Source organism: Fukomys damarensis, unplaced genomic scaffold (genome assembly GCF_012274545.1).
Source record: "Fukomys damarensis isolate Sample0158 unplaced genomic scaffold, DMR_v1.0_HiC HiC_scaffold_31, whole genome shotgun sequence".
NCBI lineage: Eukaryota > Metazoa > Chordata > Mammalia > Rodentia > Bathyergidae > Fukomys > Fukomys damarensis.
In genome coordinates this window covers 19,320,320-19,337,184 of record NW_022900943.1, presented here as the reverse complement: position 1 = coordinate 19,337,184, position 16,865 = coordinate 19,320,320, and the positions used below count along the sequence as shown (strand labels likewise).

At 37.6% G+C, this 16,865-nt stretch overlaps 1 pseudogene; it reads right to left on the bottom strand.

Annotated features, from left to right (window-relative positions):
• Positions 1–13,517: 13,517 nt before the first annotated feature.
• LOC104872285 lies at positions 13,518–16,074 on the bottom strand (annotated as a pseudogene).
• Between the last annotated feature and the right edge of the window lie 791 nt (positions 16,075–16,865).

The following is a 16,865-nucleotide window of genomic DNA, read 5'->3' as shown; positions in this document are numbered from 1 at the left end:
AGTTTTGAGATACCTTTGCCTTTAGGTACCTCTGTTTCCTTTGTGTGGTGTTCTTGCTGTACTGCGCACCATCTTTAATTTTTGGATTTCTTACAATCTACTCTGATTCGCTCCATTTTAGTTCAGTGAGGAATCTGTTTAGATATTCTGTTTGGGAAGTTCCTTGTACATCACCTTCATTAAATCTGAGTGGCAGTGGGAGGGATTTGGTTGTTTCATTCTGAGATCACACAAGTAGAGATTATTACTTGCTATTTGGCCAAAAAATGTTCTGTAACCTTAACAATGATGCTATTAAAAACATTTCCTCTGTGCTTGTTTATGCATGTCTTTATCAAAAATGAAATTTTTTTTGTTCCATTTCGTCCCTCTCCCAACCAATCTCTGGAGAAATTCTAGTGATACTTAGGACTCAGTCTAGGAAAACCTTCCTCCACAGCCATTGTATAATAATGGTCTGGACTCAGTAAGATGCTGGGAGGTGTCACCTTCCACAGCTCCGGGGACGCCATTTATTGTTAATCCATGTGATGGTCCCTCCACAGCCTGAGCAGTATGCATAGCACCACTGGGCATCTCTCCCATAGCCCCACTGTGCTGTCCTCTGCTACTGTATTATTTTTGTCTGTATTTCTTTCCCTAACATGCTAAATTCTAGAAGGAAGACTGTAACATAGTTCCTTGTCCACAGGAAGCACTTGGTAAAGGCTTGTTTCATCAATGAAAAAAAAAATGAAGTTGAATACAACCTTTTTGTAAAATTCATAACCTAAAGGAAGATATTTCTAAAGACCTTGCCTTATTCAGTGTCACTCCTTACCCTTGGCTCACAGGACCAGCTAACGAGATTCTCTCCTCAATTGGGACTCCTGCTGCTTGGCTTTCCAGTTCATAGAATCATGTTTCCTCCTTACCCTCTGTGTTCCCAGTTCTTTTACCTTTGTCTCTGCTGCATGCTTTTCATTGGCCAGCATTACCTCATCCTCCTGACTCATTTACTTGATAGAAACAGCATCAGAGATTCTTCAAAACTCCACCACCTCCAACTTTTTCCAGGCTTCTTGCTTCTATCCATTGTATATCTCTCACCTTTCTCCTCCTCACTTGTCACTGAAATAGAAACTAAGCAAGAGAAGTTGAATTTGGATTTTTATATCCTTATTTTTCTTCTCTTTCTCTTCTTTTAATAGCACCCCCACAAACAAAATTATAGACTAACATGTTACTTTTCTCATCATTGCAACACAATACCCTGCACACTGCAGCAGGCTGTTTGTTTTCATTGAAAACTCTGAAAGGTTCACTATCACTGTTATAGATATTTGAGTTTGAGACCTTGGAAATCCAAAAAAATGTTATTATTAAAATTATACCAACAGCCTCTGAATGAACCATTACTAGTGTCAGAGGATAACCCGTGCAGGAAGAATGTCAGGGCTAATAAAGATTGCAGGAATACTGGTGTGGCTACTCCTGCTAACCCTAAATACCCTTTTAATACCACTATTTCCTGTCTTTTCCACCCAAGTGGAATATGGAAGCTGGATTCAGAGAAGACAGATGGTGCAGGACGTGTTCTGACTTACTTTCTGATGGCTAAGGAAATAAAAATCATGAAAACTAGAATGCAAAGGAAGATGGCAGATATGTTATATATTTGAGAAGTCATGGCAGATTGTATGGTACTCTGAAACAGAAGAGTCTGGTAGCTTCAGAGTGATGCAAACACTAAATATGCTACAGTAATGGGTGGTAGTTTTTAATTTGATTTGCTTTCCTATTAAAGGAAAAATTTTGGCAAGCCATTTTTGAATTCTCTATGATGTGATACAATAATAGTAGTTCTTCTTCTAAATGAATATGCCTTAATGCACCAATTTTCAGCTTCGGCAAAACCAATTCTGTAGTAATTTATCATAGCATTGTATAGTTATGGGTAAGATAAATGTATGCTTAATAGAAATTACAGTTTTACTTCCCCCATTCTATCATATCCCACCCTCTACTTACCCTTAATTTCTCAATATTTTCTTCTGTAGAATATAAGAACACCATTGGAATAAAATAAATGCTACCATAATTCCTTTCATAATTTGTGTATTAATAAAGATACTACATTCCTTAGTAGGAAAGATTTTTTAAAAAGGGGCTCTAATCCTCTTTTGCAGGGGAAGAAGTCATTAGGGAGTTTTAATTGGAAACTTAGCCATGAACCTATGGTTCTTAGAATTCTGGAGGCTGCTAATTAGGTTCTAAATTAACCTGTGCAAGGAGCAGAAGACTGTTGAATTTAGGAATGGGTTGTCACTATGTGGAAGAGTGGTATTTATATAGAATTTAAGATAGAATGTGTCATGGGAGAGAGGAGTGGGAGTCGATTCGGTGGGAAAGGGTGATATTTGGTTGTTTTCTTGGTTTTATGGATGAAGCAATTGGATATTGTTCTACCAGTCTTAAAACAACTACTGATTGACATAAAATATCATTGAAATCATAGTATCTCACATACATCATTTGATTCAAATTTTGAAAGTGTGGCTGCCATAGATTTAAAATTTTCTTCTTGTGATGAATTTCCTGTGGACCAATGACAATTTAGATACCACCTTCATGGATGTTTTCTTTGTCTGAGATACAGTGGGTACCTGGGGATAATTAAACTCTTGTAACACTGCAGTTAGTGGGGAAAGGAAAACTGAACAAGACAAACTCTTTGTAATTTTTACAAGCTGTTAAACCTTGTCTGTCCAGTATACATTTCTGTTGACTTTTTCACATAGTTAAAGGAAACATTTAAATTAGTGACCTGGTTGGTGGATTAGCTTTTAGAGAAGTGGCTTTAGGTACCATCTTTTGGCAAGGAGTTTCCATGAGGGTGTGGCATTCAGGCTGCCCTGGCTCCCGCTTCCCCCATTGTTCAGCTTTTCCCACCATCCTTTATTCTTAAGCTGGTTCTAAGTGCAAACTTTGTGAAAAGGATAGTTAGCATCTCTCATTTGATGGGAGAAATCCCAGCTACTGCTTTGGAACCTGTCGGATTTTAGATTCTCCACTGCATTTCTCTGGCCCTGGTGACCACTGGCCACCACACGGCCCAATATATTGGGCTATATTTCTGTCCTATATATGCTGATCATTTGATTGCTTTTTCCCTTCTCAACCACTCCCTGCTACTTAAACTCTTTCCCTTTGGTTTCCAGCATCCTTCTTTTCAGGAGCTATGGCCTTGCTACTTGTCACTTCTGTCACTTTTACAAGTCTCCCTGCACTTACTAATTGTAATAGGGACTTTCTCTAGGAATCAGCCTTGGGCCTCTGGTCATCTTATTTTACATTTATAGAAATGCGAACACCTTCAACTAATACATCCACACTGATAGAGCTCAGATTTAGCTCTTGGCTTGGCCTCCCCTGTGATCCCCAGACGCATGTCCAGAGCTTCAAAGATGACTTGATGCCATCTCACAAGTGTTCCAGTTCATCAGCGTCTCTTTGGAATTTTCCTCTCTGATGCTGCCTATTGTGTCGGTGATACCACCACTTGCCACCCACTGTACCAAGCTGTGACTCTTCCATCTGTCACTTCTGTCACATCTACTCAGTCACTGGTCCTGCCATTTCCATTTCCTGAGTCAACAATCCTTCTGTCCCTGTCCTCCCTTCCTCCCTTTCTGTCCCTTCCTCCTCTTCTTCCTCCCAATTTTTTTTCTAAATGAAGCTCTTCATTTATTCTCACATGAGTCACAACTATTCCTCTACCTTATTTTCTTTCTAATTATCTCCCTCCAAACTGTCCTTCCGTGTGGGCTTCGAGGGTGCTTCTAAGGTGCTGTTCTAATCATAGCATCTTTAGGGATAGGAATCGTCCTCAGATGTCAATTTCTTTCAGAAAAAAAAGTCATGAGCGTGTTCATAAGGCCCTTGTAAGCTTCCCCCTATGTAACTTTCTAACTCTATTCTTTATTTTTCTGACGGACATCACACTGCTGACATCACACCCCTGAATCACATTTCCTCTGTGCACTGTGAAGATTTATGCTCCCTAAGCTCTGAACCTGAATCAGAACCTCCCGTGAGAAAAGTTCTAGGCTTGTCCCACTGGAGGTAATACTTTTTTGTATTCTCATACATTTTGTAGGTATACATTTCTACTTTTTAGTGCTTATCATCTCCTTCTGATACAACCTGTTTACTTTCCTCTCTCTTACATAGAAGTCCAAATCTTATCCACTCTTTCTCCCCAGGGCCTAGCCCAGTACATCATGTGTTATTGCTGAATGTTTATTGAATGAATGATAACGAGTAAGTGAATAAATGAAATATCATAAAAAAGTAAGACACAAGCAGAGTTGTTCTCAATTAAAAATTCAGATGATTCATCTGAACAATTCTATTTATGTAATTTCACTTCTATTGTCAAGTCTTTCTGTGTATTTTGAGAAAAGTTGCATTCTTGCTAATTACGTATCCTGATTAATATTTTCGAATGAAATAAACCAACTTTTTGGAATAAGTATGCAGTTCAATCTATGGTACAAAAAGCTGTGGTCTAAATGATTGAATCTACAGTGCTTTTTCAACTTTTTTCCATTGTCATATCCTTTTGGTTGTTTTGATTGTCAATTATTATTTTATAATAGATGTGGAACCTGTAGGATCCCAAACATCAGAAGTACCTTATTTCATTATGACCTAATCATTTTCTAATCCCCAATTCAGTGATTATCTTGTAATGAAGTTGCTTTAAAAGATCCTCTGCCATCTTTAGAAACTCATTAAAATGAATATAATAGACTTTTATATATTTTACTCACCTCAGAAGATTTTTAAGTTACTGGGGCCTCTTTTGAAATAATTTCCTGGAATGTGGTATCTATCTTAAATTAAAGTCTACACCTTTACCCTAAGATAATTTCTCCCCAGAGTCTAAGTCACCAGAGGTTGTTCCATTCATCTCTTTCTTAGCATGGGACCAGCTTCTCAGTAGGTTCTCAATGGCTATGCCTTGAGTCAATGTTCTTAAAGTTCTTCTTTTAGTCACACTACATTTACAGGAATTTCAACCCAACAAAGTTGCTCAAATGTCGCTATGTTAGGTCATCAAACATACGTACTCAATGTTGGCTAGGTAAAATAACACATATGTGAAAAATCTTAAGCATAAAATCTATAGGCATATCTCTTTTATGCCCCTATGTTTTGTTTTTATTTTTATTTTTATATTTATTTTTATTAAAGACTGATTTCTTTCCTGCCAACAAATTTCCTTGGAGTAAAAATTTTTCACAGTGAAAAATAACTCATGTTACAGCTACTGCAACATTGGTGTATTTCAATAGAGAGAATGCTGAATAACTTGAAACATTGCTTCCTTACTTTTTGAAGTCTATTAAGTCATGAATCGGAAATTGATGAGAATTAATAATAATTTGTCATAATATAGAGACTGCATTCATTCTGCCTGCTAGAATGTAAAGGAGAAGAATCCCACATCTCTTCTGGAAAAAGCTGAGGCAGAATGTTTAATCCACATTTCCACAAGAAAAAAAAATAATGATGGAGGTATTCAGTGTTTGGGGGAAGTCTTGACAGAGGGAGGAAGAAAATCCTTTTTGATCCAATCAGACCCTCTTGTACCTGCTGCCAGTGCTGCCACACACTGGTTTACCTGTGGTTGTATCTTCTCCCATGTCCGCTTTGCTTGACTTATGCTGGCTGGCCTCCGTGCCATTCCACGAGCACACCAGGGATATTTGGGCCACATCGCTCTTTCCCAGGACCATTCTTTCTTCTGAAATCTGAATGACTCCCTTGTCTCCTGTAAATCTTTGCTTAAACCTCACTTTCCTTTTGAGTTATGCTTGGCCTACCTAGATGAAAATCTTAACTTGCATCCTGTAAAGCACTCGCAATGCCCCTTATTTGCTTTATTTTTTTATTGTAATACTTCCTAGTCATCTTCTAAAATCAAGTGGTCAATACTTGCCTACTGTTGAATAGGGCAGGGCACATCACATGACAGTTGTCTATGCACCACATCACAGCAGCTCTGTCCCAACTTTTCTGTGGATAGTGTGTGTGTGTGTGTGTGTGTGTGTGTGTGTGTGTCTGTGTCTGTGTCTGTGTGTCTGTGTGTGCATGTTGCTAGGGGTCAAACCCAGGGCCTCACATGTGTTAGGCAAGCACTTTACCATTACCATCCCATATCCCTGTGTTTTTATTGTAAGGTATGTTCATTTAAAAATAAAGAAGGTCAGAGACTCAGGTGCTAAGCAAGAAAGGAGAGAAAAGCCTTCTGAATAGTGTTGGGAAGATATGGAACATGTAAAGGAAATTGACAATGAAGAAAATAATACATAAAGTTATGGACATAATTACCTTGACTTAGCCATTCCAGAATGTTTACATATGTCTTGTACACACACACACACACACACACACACACACACACACAAAACATTTATTTGTTCATTTAAATAAATAAGAAAATGAGAGATTGTGATGTGACATGTTGGATTATAATGATATTTTAAAAATACAAGTAAACAATTATACTCCAGAAGAATAATTTATGTTTATTTCAAATGTTCTGGGCACCTCAATTCTAAACTGTCTTCTAAATCTGTTCAAGTTCCATCTTCTGTTTCAGGCCTTCTCAGATTCCAGTAAGCAGATCAGATCCCGCTTCTTCTCTCCCATCATAACTGGACCTGTGATACTTTTTACCAGAATTATTTATGTGTCCCTTCCTCAAATTATCCAAGAAGCTATAGTGTTTCATGCCATCTTTATTTTCATCTTTAATTTACACAGAGTACAACCAGGCCTTACATTTCTATGTGGTTCTGTCCATATCAGGAGTATATGGAAACATGTTTGTGTGGCCCTGAATATATTAGTATTAGTGGCCTCTGTGTCCCATTATGTCCTGTCCAGTGCTATGTGCTATATTTGCTCTCTTATCTTCACAATGGTTCTATATTAGTTCTAATAAAACAGAAAAAAACATTGACATACAGAAATATATATATATATATAATTTTCCATGTGTAGAGTATATATGTACATATTACACACATACACATAAACTATATATAGCAGTGGATCACAGAACTTTGGATATTAACATGTCTCATGACTTGCTGTCTGCTGACATAGGAAAACCAGTGACATCCTTCAAACGTCTGAGATCCAGAGAGCTGAAGACTGGAGGTATAGATTCCTTCCTGGGTCTGAAGGCCTGACAGTAAGGAATAGGGGTGTGTGTGTGTGTGTGTGTGTGTGTGTGTGTGTGTGTGTGTGGGGTAGAGGGTAGAACAAGGTCTCAGCTCTAGCAGTGAGGCAAAGAGAAAAGTCACCTTTTCTCTGCCACTGGTTTATCCCCTCAGTGGTTGGTGGTGCCAAACTCCATGGTGGCTGCCCATCTGCTTTACTCGGTCCACTAATCCAGATGTCAAGCTGTTTTAGAAGTGTCTTCATAGACGTGCACAGATATAGCCTTTAACCAGCTATCTGGGCTTCCCGTAGTCCAAGCTGGTTGACGTATAAAAATTAACCATCTCAGGTTCTTCATAGGAGAGATTTTCATTCTAATTTTTAAGAAAGCTAGCAAAGGTTAAAGAAACTTGTCCAAGTTATACCCCTCATTCTTTAATGAGGGGGAGCTATAACATCAATTCAGATATCTCTGACTCCAAATATTTTGTAATTTCTATTTAATTGAATTATGCTATAAGTCTTTTAGAATGATACATCTAAAGTCCAGCAGAAGGAACAAATTATTAATAGGTTCATAGGTATTGGATGTTCATTGTTCCTAAATATGACATCCTAGAATAATTTGATAGTATAGGTTTAAATGTTCTGGATTCACATCCTAGTTTTGCCTCTCATGAATGGTATGACTTTGGTCAAATTGTTTTTTTTAAACTTTATTTTCCTGATCTATAAAATGAGGATAATTATGTATGCATTGCATTGCAGAGTGGTGGAAAAATTAAATAAAGGCACATTTTAAACTATAAATGCCTTCCATTTTTGTCAGTTGAATATTTTATATTCAAGGAATATTTCTATATTAAGAATTAATAGCCTAAGCTGTGTTAAAACTTTAAGATTTTGTGTAATATTTTTGGCTGTATAAAATTATAATTAGGCTTTCACTAAGAAAAGTTCATTAAGCTTCTTGAGCGGTAAGTTGTATTAACCTCATTTAACCCAGTCAAGTGTTCTGTAGTACCAAATGCAGACATTTTTGACAATCTGTCCTCTTAGTGTTTGCATAATTTAATAATTTCAGTTTTAACAATCTGTCTGCGTGCTCTTCACCTTGTATCTTCTCTTGCTAAACTACTTGATTCCTCCTACCTACCAAAGAGTAACAAAAAATAGTGTGTCTTTAACCTGATTTCCTTTCTTACTTAGCTTTCACCCACAATCAAACAGTGTCAGTTAAATGTTAGGCTATCAAAACTTTATAGCTTCTTTTTCCTTCTCATGCTTAACAGCAATATTGAGGTAAAGCATTTATGGCTAATTGTCTGGCTAAACAACTCATGAATGGTATGGTATGACTTTGGTCAAATTGGTTTTTTTAAACTTTATTTTCCTGATCTATAAAATGAGGATAATTATATGTGCATTGCATTGCAGAGTGGTGGAAAAATTAAATAAAGGCACATTTTAAACTCTAAATGCCTTCCATTTTTGTCAGTTGAATATTTTATATTCAAGGAATATTTCTATATCAAGAATTAATAGCCTAAGCTGTGTTAAAACTTTAAGATTTCGTGTAATATTTTTGACTGTATAAAATTATAATTAGGCTTTCACTAAGAAAAGTTCATTAAGCTTCTTGAGCGGTAAGTTGTATTAACCTCATTTAACCCAGTCAAGTGTTCTGTAGTACCAAATGCAGACATTTTTGACAATCTGTCCTCTTAGTGTTTGCATAATTTAATAATTTCAGTTTTAACAATCTGTCTGCGTGCTCTTCACCTTGTATCTTCTCTTGCTAAACTACTTGATTCCTCCTACCTACCAAAGAGTAACAAAAAATAGTGTGTCTTTAACCTGATTTCCTTTCTTACTTAGCTTTCACCCACAATCAAACAGTGTCAGTTAAATGTTAGGCTATCAAAACTTTATAGCTTCTTTTTCCTTCTCATGCTTAACAGCAATATTGAGGTAAAGCATTTATGGCTAATTGTCTGGCTAAACCTTTGAGACTTGAATCTCTGAAAAATATATATACATGGAAAGTCAGAATGACTGTTTCAACTTGAAGGTTTGACTGATAATATTGTTACAGTGTAACAATATTCCTCAGGGTGCCATTGGTTCAGTCTCTTCCCACTTGCTTTGAAAGAGAAAAGCACTGGACAAACAATACTAACTCTATGTTTTGGTCATGGAAGTATACAAAATAATATAAACTAACATTATTTTCTATTTATGACTGTGTTTAGAACTTTTGGAAATAAAAAGTAATATTTTTAAGGATTTTTTGGACATATTTATCTTAATTTCCTTTTGATGTTTTAAGTTGTGAAACTTTAGTATTTATTTAGCAAAAATATTCTTTGCCTTCAGAACTGTAACATTGGTTAGTTCAGCAAACCAAAATGTTCCTTCAACATTGTGTAGGTGTTATGCTTTGTGTTGATAACGTACTGTTCTTCATTTTCTACCAATATTTGGAAAATAAATGCAGCATCTAAGAAAGTCAGTCTGTGTCAGTGTTGATTGTTACAGTCAGGGAAGCCCTCGCTTTCCCCATGTGTGGAAAGGATGCAGAAGGGGAACTTTTAAATGTTTGATAGAGCATGTTTTATAGGAATTATACTGTGACTTTGATATCCTCACAGTTTCTATGCAAGAACTGAATAGCCTCATTATAATGAAGGGTGATGACTTAAAGCACTTTCAACTTATTTGGTCTTAGGGGATAGTTGTCATGAAAACAATGATCACTACATCAAGTGCTCATCATTTTCTCTTCAAAACCAACGTAGAATGCATTCATAGCAATGAAGCTTTCTTCCATAAGTGTTTGCAGGTTTTCAAGAGGATACACTTTTTCTCTTGTATATTTAAAATGTCTGCAAATGTCTTAAGAATCCTGAAGGATGTTAATAGCAAGTTTCGCTAAGTATGGCGATGAGTAATTTAGAAATATAAACACATTTTGTCTTACTTATAGCTTAAAAAGCATTTCATAAACTAATTATATAGGGTTGTATTGGTAGCACCCTAATCATACATAATAAGTGTTCATTTACAGCACTGAATGTTAATTCTGAGAGCAAGAACTTTTAAAAAATTAGGTAAGAAGACTACACTGTGGACTTAATTAATAATAACACGGTTAGCACTTTGGCAATTCCCATTATACATTACCTAAGGAACAATGCAGTTGGTTCTGGTGGTTCCCCCATTTTTTGTTGAAAAATCAAAAGTTTAAAGAATTTAATGAGTTTCCGAATTCTATGCAGTGGATAAAAGTTAGTATTCAGTCCAAGACTGATCTAACTTCTGAACTCACAAACTCAGGCTTTACACTCTATGGCCTTAACCTTTCGTATTGTTCCTGAATTAAGGAAAATAAACCCATTAGAGCAAAGGACTTCAACTCACAATCTAGTCATTAGGATAGGGCAATTTACATATTTAGAGTAGTAACCTTCAATTTCCATTGTACATCAGAATTATCTGGGGCATTTTAAAATTTCTTTTTTGTTTATATTTGCAATTTATAATGTTTACATTTGTTTTAGGAAATTGGTACATGTGTATCGTACCTTAGTAAATTTTGTTCCCTTTTGGTCTCTGTAATATTTTGTCTTCCCTTACTCCATTTTTCAAATCTATTCATTTGTTGATAAGTATGTAAGCTATTTCCAGGGCTTAGCTCTTTTGAATTGCACTTTTATAAACATGGGTGTGAATGTATCACTACAGTATGATGACTTTAACACTTTTGGAGATGAACACAGGAGAGATATAGCTAAGTCATGAAACTTCTACTTTCAGTTTTCTGAGGAAGCTTCACATTTATTCCCATAGTGATTGTGCTTGTGCTAGTTTATATTCCCACCAACAATATACAAGGATACATTCCCACCAACAATGTACAATGATACCATATATTCCCAAGCATTTTTATTTCATTCTCAATGACAGCCATACTAACTGGATTAGGATAGGATCTCTTTGTTTTGATTTGCATTTCCCTAATGGCCAAAGATGGTGAACATTTTTTTCATGCAGTCATTGGCAATTTCTACATCTTTTTAAAAAACTAATGAATCTTTATTGAGATTTTTTTTAACAAAATAATTTTTAAACACAAAAAACCTCACATGTAAACAAGAAAGTAAATAAAGTTAGATGGTATTATTATGTACATCCAAGAATTGGAACATGATCTGGGTTAACATTTCATAATCCAGTACAGTGTTTTCACTCATCACTGCTTGGGGCAATGGAGACTTCTTTAAAACTATCAATAATGAATCCTAAAGTTTAAAGATAAAATCATCTATGAATTTGCAACTAAATGGCTTAGTTTTTCTTACCGCCTGCATAAATTTATATGTCACATGTAAATCTGTCCTAAAATGTAGTTAATTGTATCAATATCAGTCCAAAATGTTCATCATTCCAAATTAAGCATGTTACATGTATTTGATCTCCTCCTGGGTTTTTATGATAGGATGTTTCAGAACTCATGTATTACAACAGCAACATCTTTCAAAACTAACCTCATTCTAAATTCTATTTCTAAGCACTGTAGTGCTCCTTCATCCTCTCCTTGCTCTCTGCATACATAAAATACAATAGCAACTTTACCTGAAATATATTACTAACACAGTAATTAACATTTAGGCAGTAATTTCTGACCAAATTGTAGTTTGTTTACCAAAAAATGTTAAACTTTTATCTAAAAATTTAGGTCAAGTATTGTCATAATGGTAGTACTTAAAAATAATGGCCTCAATTTTAGAGTTCAGTATTTGAATCTCTACAATTCTAAATTAATCACTACAGTTCATGTGGGGAAAAAAAATCTCAGTTCTTGAAAGATCAAAATAGTTTTTGTTGTTTTCATCTGCGAGCCCGCTCACGGAACAAGGTTCAGGGACCCGAACTGGTAGGTGAAGGCCTGGAATCACCACACAGACTCCGGGAAGGTTTCTGGAACGCTTCCCTTTTATGGAGGAAATGTTCAGATTTATAGAGGGTAAGGCGGGGGTGGAGCCAGGGTGGCGCTACTGGATCACTATTGGATAGGGTAAGGCGGGGGTGGAACCAGGGTGGAGTCGGGATGTTTGGCACATCCTTATTGGCCACATGTTAGTTTTTGGATTTATGCTTTAGGGGCTGAGGCGAACGGAGTCAGGACTTTAGAGGTTTTCGAGAGGAACAGTTTATCTGTCTAAGGTCAGATCTCCTCACACCCGAGGGGGTGGATTATTCCAGCCCTAATAGGCCTTGGAGTTTTCTCCTGAGAGATGGGTGCGGTGCTTCTGACTCAGTCAGACATTAACCTGATCCTCAAATTTTATTACAATGAATATTATTAATTCAGTCTTTTTTGCTAATTAAATTCAATTCACCTCTGTAAGATGTACAAGATACCCAGAGTAGTTTTAAGTGATCTCAGTTTTTGTTTAAAACTAATACTTTTCTGCCATGTAATTTAAAGATGTGCACTATATCTTTGTGCTGTTTTTTTTTTTTTTTTTTTTGGTTTTTTTTGAGACAGGGTCTCACTATGTAGTTAAGACTGACCTGGAAGTCACTATGTAGACCAGGCTGGTCTCAAACTCACAGTGATCCTCCTGCCTCAGCCTCCCAAGTGCTGGGATTATAGGAGTGTGCCACCACGCCCGGCTATGTTTGTGCTATGTAAGGCAGGTGCCAAGTACATTTTGAAAGGTAATAACTTACTAACTAGAATGTTCTCCCAAAGGGGGAAGAAAAACAGAAAAGAAAAGCTAATGGCAGTTTTTAAGACAGATGTTTAAATAGCACTCTTCTTTTAGATCATTTAAAAATAATTTGGCAGCGGAACCACCCATGGTCATAAAAGATAATTGTTTACAAAGGCCAACCAACAGATACAGAATTAGTGATATGCTTTTATTCTTTTTACAAGTCTTTTTAAGTTGGTGCCTAGTGGCATTTAACAATAATTTTGTGTTCAGTGTGAAAAGATTTAGAACATGAACTGACACTAAATAAAAGATATGATTTCTCTATGTCATGCAGAAAAGAAGTCAACTTTTTACACATCACCACTCCTAAATAGTTCTAATTAAAAATCCAAACTGTTTCCATTTGTATATTATTGTCATTCTCTGGCAAAAGATTCAAAATAGCCATGGGATAGGAAACAACTGTTCATTTATGGTCTTCATTTTTCAAAATAAATGCGTTTTGTAAAAGGAATATGCACTGTGCTTGTTTTATCCTAAATAGTTGTATATAAGCAGAAATGCGATGACTTTTTTTGACTAATCTACTCCTAAGGCTTTGAGTTGCCTCTCAATCTCTTCATCGGTGATTGAAATCTTTGAAAGATAATAGCTTACCAACTAGACTGTTCACACAAAGGAGGAAGAAAAACAGAAAAGAAAAGCTGATGGCAGTTTGTGCAAGTATTCTGGCTACCTTGTACATCCTATAGAGATGAATTGAGTTTAATTAGCAAAAAAGACTGAATTAAAAACATTCCTTGTAATAAAACTGTATTTTGAAGTAGAGGCAGCTTTAGGCAGCTGACAGAGCTTTGACCTTTCTCTCTCTCTCTCTTTCTTTCTGCCTTTGAAAGATTTTTATTATGGTTTACAAATTAAGTTAATGTTTACTTTTTCCCCATTAAGTTTTACTGGCACACTTAAAGCAAACAGTACACTTACATTTATCATGGGGATCTTATACCTTTGCAGGATACGTCGTGGTTCTTCCTTCCAGAGGTTTCTATTTCAATTTCATCAAGAACTTCATTTACAATATCTTTAGCCATCGAAGATCTCATCACGTGTGTCGCTGATCGTTTCTTCAGTCCTTTCCATTTTCGTGTTTTCCTCCTGGAAATTCTGCATTGTTTGGAATGTCTTTCGTGGCTCCGTGTTCTTGTTCACGGCCTGCATTGTCTTTGCTGGGGTTGTGATTGCTCCATCCATCTTCATCTCAGAATTCGTCCCTTTTGTTTGTTTAGAGTAGAAGTCACTTTTGAACTTAATGCAAAAGTTCTTGTTTTCTGTTTTTGCAGATGTACAAGCTGTTTGGCTAAAATCTTACAAGCTTCTTTATTACCAATCTTGGCCATTTTCTTAATTTCTAATTCCTTTTCACCTAAAGGTGAACTTTTATGGTTTCCCCATCGTATATGAATTGCCAGCAATTCTTATTCTTGCGCAGCCGTTTTTCTTGTTTCTCTAAAGCAGATCGATCTCTGATTATAGCCCTCTGTGTACCTTGTAACTCCCAATTCTGTTCCTTTATTACATTGGCCGCAGTTTTCTTCTTGAAGAGAGAGGCCACGGTCCGGAACCGCACCCAGGCGGCCGGCTCTGTCCGGTCTGGAACGAAACTGGGAAAAGAGAAGAGGGAAGGGACATGCTTTCAGGGGGTTCGAGGCGGGCAGAGAGGGTGGGCAGGAGGAGGAGGGGAGTGTCTCCAGACGGGCCCCCCGGAGGGCGTGTATCCAGGAGGCCACCGCAGGCGGAGGGCGGGAGCTCAGGTGACAGGGACCAATTTCTACATCTTATTAGGAGAAGTGTCTATTAAGTTCAAGTGCCCATTTTCTGATTTGGTCATTTGTTTTCTGGGTGTTTTGAGTTTTTCATATATCCTAGAAATGAGTCCTGTATCTGAAGAGTGGCTGGAACAAATTTTCCTATTCTGTTGGTTGTCTCTTCACTCTATTCATTGTTTCTTTTGCTACGTAAAAGGTTTTCATTTTTAATATCATCTCATTTGTTGATTCTTGTTATTATATTTTTGTGCTCTTGGAGTTCAGGCCATGGAGACCTTTTTGAGAGAGATCTCAACTGTTGTGCTACTCCACGGGAATTCAAGGGAAAAAGTCGAGAAAAAAAAACATTAATGATATCGAGATTAATACTGAAGATATAATTGAGAGAAGCAAAAAGAATGTAAAACAGAAAGAAAATATAACAAGAGAAAAATATATGAAAGAGAGGCAGCAATCAGAGAGGTAGAAAATATGGGAAAGGATATAAGGAGGGCAGGGGAAGAAAGGAAATATGGCCAGGAGGTAAGAGAAGATGTAAACCCAAGAAACTTAAATATCTTCAAGAAGTGGCATGGAACTATATGGCTAAACAGCTTCGAGTGTTATGTTATGAATCAGGAAACTAATATCAATAGCTACATACTGATAGCCTGATCCTAATTATATTCAACTCTATACAGATAGTCAAGGAAGAAAGAAAAGAGAAAAACAACTAAGTATGTCCGTGTGTGTACTGCACACACAGACAGGTGCGCATGCACATAAACAGCAACAGAGAGAGGAAAAGCAGAGGAAGGTGGTCCTATTCCACTGGTTAGATGATATCTAAGAACAGATTATCAATGCTGCTGTCAATGGATCACCGTATTTGGGGGCCTTTAGTGTTTCCCATGGAATGGAGTTGGAGCCACTCTCTTTGGAGTCTCAGGCTTGGGGTCCCGGTGCATACTTGTACCCCAGCCTCTGAAGCAGACTCTGGGCGCCCAGGTTGTGTTTCTGCCAGCTTGCAAAACGCGCTCTGTCCTTTTCTTCTCTCCAGCTTCTGGCAGGTTCATCTCTCTCCCCTTGGGGCAATTTCCCCAATCTCCTGAGACCTCAGGGGCATCTGGGGGTCATGACGTGGACAGCTCTCACTCCTGTCTGGTGTTTTCTCACCAGCCAACCTCAGTGTTCATGAAGCCAACCTCCTTGGTGTTCCATACATCTCTCAAGTTGACTGTTCCCTCTGTGCACGGCGCTGAAGGTGGCAGAGGTTGGAGGATCTGACAAAAGCCTGAGCCAGGACCTCTGAGACTCTCTCACCACCCCATTGCTCGCCACTTCTGCCTCTGCCTCAGTCCCTCAAGTCTCTCTTGGGGTTACAGTTGCCTCAGTGCCCTGTGCTATGGAGATAAAGCTTGAGCCTGGATGTCCAGGTCAGTGACTGTGACTTCTGGCTTCTATCCTTTCCTCTCTACTTCCCTCTGGTTCTGGATTCCCACAGCACCCTTATCATGAGTACCACCTTCTTGTGCAAGTGTCGCAGTCTTTGGGTCCCCAGGCCAGCAGTGCATAGGGGATCTGCCTGCACTGTAGTTGGTAGAGAATAGGGTGAGCTCTAAATTGGCTTCCACCTCCACGGATTTTTACCCCTGGAGTATTTTGAGCATTTTGTAAAATGGTGAAATCTCTGAACCTATGCCATCAGCAACACCAAGGCAGGGCTGAGGCTTTGGTTCGTCGTTATTCTGCTGTGCCTACTTCTGTCTTTCATACACTTGCCATCCTGTTCCGGTCATATTTGTGGAGGGGGTTTTATTCCCATGCCGTGCAGCAGCGCAGCCATTAAGCTGGGTGAACTCTTCACAGGGACCAAGTGTGCTGTTTCTTCTAGAACACCATGTTGGACTTTTTCTGGGGACTTAGAATATAATGGGGTTCTGGTTCGATTGCCCTTAGGTAGTGGCTGGGTGCTGATATTTTTTAAATGTTCTGGAACTGATAATGGGCAGCCAGGGTACAGACGCATTTTTAAACTGTACTTTGTAGACCTTAACGTTCAGAGAAACGCTCCCTGCTTTTTTCCAACTTTAATTTTTAAGACCTTTGAACTATTAAATAA